The sequence below is a fragment of the Macrotis lagotis genome, chromosome 1 (genome assembly GCF_037893015.1).
Source record: "Macrotis lagotis isolate mMagLag1 chromosome 1, bilby.v1.9.chrom.fasta, whole genome shotgun sequence".
Lineage (NCBI taxonomy): Eukaryota > Metazoa > Chordata > Mammalia > Peramelemorphia > Peramelidae > Macrotis > Macrotis lagotis.
This window is the reverse complement of record NC_133658.1, coordinates 569326759-569333258: the sequence shown is the minus strand read 5'-3', so window position 1 is coordinate 569333258 and position 6500 is coordinate 569326759. Positions and strand designations below refer to the sequence as shown.

General features: G+C 34.2%; 1 pseudogene; it reads right to left on the bottom strand.

Moving 5' to 3' along the window:
- Positions 1–2085: 2085 nt before the first annotated feature.
- On the bottom strand, positions 2086–2435 carry LOC141521453 (signal recognition particle 14 kDa protein-like; annotated as a pseudogene).
- Between the last annotated feature and the right edge of the window lie 4065 nt (positions 2436–6500).

The window sequence follows — 6500 nt, the reverse complement described above, 5'->3', positions numbered from 1 at the left end:
TTTTGGTGACTATGATGTGTTCTGATCAATTTATTGCTATGCTGAGTTGGAGGGTCACAAGGTAGCTTACCAGCATCAGCTTTCTGATGCTCTCATCCTCCTGCCTTCCCACATGATGTAGCACTGAGGTGAGGTCAGGGGTAAGGATACAGAGATGTAATATAAGCAGATGCTGAAAATATAGGATAACTTTTCCCTTATGCACATCATACACAGTATTATAATATGCTACTTCATCCTGATCAAGATAAAGCAAAAGAATAGTTTGCACATTTAGTTTAGGTTTTCCCTTAAGTCTTTCTGACAGAAGTTCAAATCTAGCCTCAGACACTTGCCACTTAGATGTGTGACCTTGAATAAGTCACTTAACCCTGATTGCCTGGAATCCAGGGTCATCTCCAGTCATCCTGATTCATATATGGTCACTGCACCCAGCTGACTCTAGAGGAGAAAGTGAGGCTGGTGACTTAGCACAGCAACCCCTCCCTCAAATCCAATTCACTTACTTGTCATGACGTCATCAATTCCTGACATTATGTTGGGAATAAAGGACAAAACATCATGCATTGTATATATGAGCATGTACTCATTGACTTTTGTATGCTCAAATGTATACATACATACATACATATGCATATATATTTTATATGCATATATAGTGTCATTTCTGTATACCTATGAATATGTATATTCTGAGAGGCAATGTTGGAAATTAGCTATGTAGTCAGCCTCAGGGTTAAAAAGTCCTGAGTTCACACTTTTTCTCTGATATACTAACAGTGTGACTACAGGCCAAATCATTTAGCCTGTTACTATACCAGTAACTCTCTAAAACTATTATAAGACTGAGTTATATTTCCATTAGTAAAAAACATACACATCAATTTATATATTCCCCATATCAATGCATATAGCTATTGTAATGCTGCAAATTATAATATAAATCATATTAATATATGTGTATGTGCATATATATATGAATTAAATATAGTCCCTTATATGAGATATTTATAGTAATATGTGCATAATACCATTAACATATGAGTATATGTATGCACCCAGATAAATTTATGTATATCTATAGATAGCATATGGGTATATTATATACATATTTGTATAAACACAATATACATACACATATACATATATACGCATAACACATTTGTATATACCAGGGACTCTGGATTAGGGAAAAAGAACAAGATAGAAAGGAGGACTCATTAAACTAACAAAAAAGAAAAAGTGGAAAGTTTAGCAAAATTGTCACATTGCTTAATTGACTTTCTATTTGGGGATTTGTGCAATTACCATATGTAAAAGCTTTATATCATTGATCATAGAGTAATGCTGTGTGTTAACAGTTTGCCTATCATTAACTTTTCTCCAAGATAAGAGAGCACAAAGCTAAGGGAGTGGCAAGGGAGGGGGGAAGGAGAGAGGGGAGTAGATTCATTAAAGGAAAGGGTGGTCCTCAAATGGATTTTGTCTGTAAGAAGAAAGCATCCAGTTTGTCCCAAGTAGCAGTAGTTGTCTCTCCCAACCCTGGGCTGAGTTTCTGCTATCCCTGTTTCCAAGCTGGGTCAAAATAACATAAGACAGTTATCCTACTTGGGGACCCTGAGTGATTGATAGCTCTCTTTTAAAGACTTGAAAAAAAATCACACTTCTCAAGGAAGCATTTTTTTCCTTCATCATGAAGGTGAACACACAATAGAACCAAAAATATATAACTATTTACACTTATTGAATGTGGTCAAAATGAAAAATGATCAGTGTGATTATAGGTATAGACTTATATAAAATATCATATTGAATAAATTATGTTAATTAATCATTTTATGTAGATATATTTATATTTTTCAAAGTATGTATTGATTCTCTGATCTCTAGTCTTAAAGTCAATCACAACTTATTATTGACTGAATATTTTTTTCCAAGAAAGGTATAGCAATAGCTTTAATAATACATTGCTTTGTTCACATAGATCACTAAAATGACTTCAATATACAATAGGTCACATGAAACCAAGCAGCCCTAAGAAGAGCCAGTACCACCAACCAAGCAGCTTCAGACTTGGTAAGATGGTGAAATAAAACAGGAATCCAAGTGCCCCTCACTGTGTTGCTTTGCTTTTCTTGTTTTTGCTCTTCTTGTCCCTCTTCTTTAGCCCATCCATACGGCTCTCAGCAAGTTAGAATAGGCCATTTGGAATTTAGTTACTTCTTTAGAGCTTACCACAATGCCGATCTTCTTTTTCCCATCAATAGCCCTTAGCAAACACTTACTATCTGAAGGCTCAAAGCCTTCCACAAACCCTTTCCATGGAATGGGTTTAGTGCGACCATCAGGGTGATGAAGATGCTCCCCGATGACCGGCACTTCTGGAAGAGCCTGGTCAGCTCCATCAGGAACTGCTCGCTGTCCAGCAGCACCATGGCCGCTCCTCCGCCCCGGCGCTCGGAAGTGCCTATTGACTGAATATCAAGAGTAGATGGGTAGAATATCCAAATAGTATATTATACTTTTTTTTCTAATAAACAATTGCTTATTATTAAGGTTCTTCTTAATGAAAGATGAGTTAATTATCTTTATTATACAATAATTAAGACTTCAGGTCAAGTTTGGAGCCCATTATATCTCAAGAGCTTCATATATGATCCTGGCTCTGATGCTTCTGAGTTGTATGACTTTGGCTAAATTATTTAACCTCCTCTTTCCTCTGTCTTTTCATTTGTGAGATGAAGTTTTAAAATTGATACCTGATTAGTTCTACATTTATAATTCTATAATATCTTTAATTTCCCCTCCCATCGCTAAATCTACTGATTTTTTTCCTAGTACTTTAAAATGGAGGGGAAATTAGAGACATCATAGAATTATCCATCCACGTGGTATATTGCATGCAGTTTCACTACTTTTGGACTCCTTTTGTTGTTGTTCTGTAGTTTTAGTTGCTTCTGACTCTTTGTGACCCCATTTCAGTGTTTCTTGGTGAAGATGCCAAAGAGGATTGCTATTTCCTTCTCCAAATCATTTAACAGGTGAGGAAACTGAGGAAGGCAGTGTTAAGTGACTTGTTAGTAAGATCAGACACTGGATTTGAACTCAGAAAGATGAGTTCTTCAGACCCCAAGTCTGTGCCACTTAGTTCCTCTGTTTGACTTTATGCAAATCAATCAACTGTTCTGGGACTCATTTTCTTATCCTTAAAATGAGGGAGTTGAACAAGATAACCTTTGGTTACATCCAGAAAATCTAAAAATCTATGATTATCCTTTATTAAAGTAAAAGTAAAATTTGCAACTAGATAAGATTAATGACTCATAACATCCAAGATTCTGCTTCTGAAAGTGGTATGTAATATTGTTTTGCAGAATACAGTGTCTTCCTGTCATAATAACAACAAAATTTCTAGTTTTTTTATTACAAACCTCAGATCAATTGACCATTATTTTAACTAAACCCTTTTAAAATATATTTTCATTTTCTATCTTTTCAATTTTTAGATTTGTTTTAGACTTTTTTCAAGGCAATGGGGTTAAGTGGCTTGCCCAAGGCCACAAGGCTAGGTAATTATTAAGTGGCTGAGGTCAGATTGGAATCCAGGTACTCCTGACTCCAAGGCCAGTTCTCTATCCACTACACCACCTAGCCACCCCTATCTTTTCAATTTTTAAGAGACAAGAGTTCTGTATGTTCTGTTTAAGAATATAAATTGCCTTAATTTGGGGAATCCCTGCTACAGATATATATTCAACATCTGTTGAACACCATGAAAACAGCACATGTAGTAGAAAACACTATAATAACTTAAGACCTACCCCTCAATTATTGTAAAGATTAAATAAGGTGGACAGATACAGTGACACAAAGAGACAGAGAAAGACAGAGAAACAGAGATAGACAGTGAAACAGAGAGAAAAGAGAAAAAGAAAGGGGAAGGAGAGTCATTACTTCAACCACAAAGATTCATAAGGTACAAGAAAAGAATGAATAGAGAAAACACAAGTTATACAAAGTCCATAAGCATAAAGAAAACATAAAGTACTCACAATTGTTCCTTTGCAAAGAAATTGGGATTGCAATAAGGGCAACATTTTGACACTTTGATGAAATCCCCTTCATTCTCCTAGAAGTTCTAATCTCCAAAACATTCTTATATATAAAATCTTATAGTCAGGGAATATTCTTGAATTTACCCCAAAAGCTTGAACTGCCCAAGAAACCTCCTCTGGATAAAAGTCTAGGTATCATCCTGCCAAAGAAATTTAAAAAATCTTTTCTCTTGCCAGAAATCTGAATTTCAACATATTCACATTTGGAGTTGCTGACAAGGCAATGCTCTAGGCTTACACTGACCAGTAAATATTTCTCTGTTGGAAGGTTAGAATCAGAGATAATAATGGTAGGAAATAAAAATTCCACCTCCTTAAAACAGAAAGTTAAGTTCTAGTAGCCTTGCCCATTAACTCTCTGTCCAAGCCAAGTCATTAAGCACAAGTCTATTTCTTCCATATGCTCCTTCAGGAACTTTATCAGTGCCCTAGCAGCTGCCATCTTTGGGGTGGGAAGGTCCATCCCAAGTAACTCTCCTCTCAAAACCCATATGGGCCAGCACATGCCTACCTTGGTTCCAGGCTTCTGTGCTAAGGTCCTGGTAATTGTTCCTGGGGAAAGTAGAAGAGAGAAATGTGACACATCCTAACACACACACACACACACAAACTTTTGGTACATTGGCAAAAATGACAAAGGAAAATGTAAAAAAAAAAAGAAAAAATAGTCTGAAAGCTTCCATTCCTCTCTTTTGACCAAAGTCTGTTCTCCTGATTCCCAGTCATCCAATCATTTTAAGTTCAACCTAGTCACTGCTAACCAATCAGGAATTGCTTGTGTCCACTCCATAAGGCAACAAAGAATATACTAACACTCTACAAGAGATCAATATGTTCCCATGTCAATAAAATGATGAGGGGAATACTTCTGAGCAACTCTCATCAATGTAATGGAAAGAAGAAATGGCTCACCAAGGCTTATCTACTAAAGAATAAGCCTATACTAAGAGAGTGAAGAGCTCTAAGAATTGGAGGCTCAATCTCTCTCCAACCTAAGAGAGAAGGGAAGATTAAGAGACAACCCATGCTGACATTAATATTAAGATTTGAAAAGATTAATGATATTGCAAATACCTACATAAATCTCAACCCCTTAATACTTTGCTAGATAGTATAATGAATAGTTCCTGAAATAAAAATCATAACCTGTTAGTCAACATCTTGATGATGAGTGAGAATATTTTAAGTTATATAATAAGGTTCTTTTAAAAACTCATAATCAAATGTAGAAAGGCAGAAATATTAAACACATCCTTTTCAGATCATGATGCAATAAAAACCATGCACAATAAAGGTTCAAGGAGAGGTAGGCCTAAAATTAATTGGAAACTAAATAACATTATTTTAAAGATTAAGTAGGTTAAATAATAAATCATAGAAATAATAATTTCATCCAAAACAATAACAATAAAGTGATAACTAGGGGAAAATTTCTCACTCATAATATTTATGTGAATAAAATAGAAAAGAAGATACCAATGAATTGAGCAAATCCCCAATTAAATACCAAATTAGAATTTCTGAAAATCAGAGGATAAATAAAATTGAAAAATAAGAAAACTATTGAAATAATAAATAAAACTAAGGAGGTTTTATGAAAAAATAATAAAATAGATAAACCTTTGGTTAAGTTGATTAAAACAAACAAGAAAATCAAATTACCAGTATCAAAAATGAAAAAGATGAATTCACCACCAATAAAGGAAAAATTAAAATGATAATTCAGAGCTATTTTGCCCAACTGTTTGACCATAAATTTGATAACCAAAGTGAAATTGATGAATATTTACAAAAGCATAAACTATCCAGGTTAAAAGAAGAAGAAATAAAATACTTCCAAATACTTCCAGAACTTCAAACTTCCAAAAAATTAGTTTATTGAACTAGAAAAAGATAGGGAAAAAAAGGAAAATGTTCTAGCTATACTGGATCTAAACTTATTCTATAAAGCATCAGTCATCAAAACTGTTTGGTATTGGCTAAGACATACAGTGGTGGGTCAGTGGAATAGATTTGGTGCAAAAGAAACAGTAAAAACATAGTAATCTGCTATTTGATAAATGCAAAGATTCCAACTTCTGGGATAAGAACTCACTCCTTAATAAAAACCAACTGGGAAAACTGGAAGATAATATGACAGAAACTATGCACAGACCAACATCTCATACTCTATACCAAGATAAAGTCAAAATGGGTACAGAATTTAGACATAAAAAGTGATTATCATAAGCAATTAGGAAAACAAGAAATAGTTTAACTTTTCAGATCTACAAAAAAAGAGACCAGTTTATGACCAAAGAAGAGATAGAAAGCATTATAAAATGAAAAATAGATAATTTTGATAACATTAAATTGAAAAGTTTTGCACAAATAAAACCATTGCAA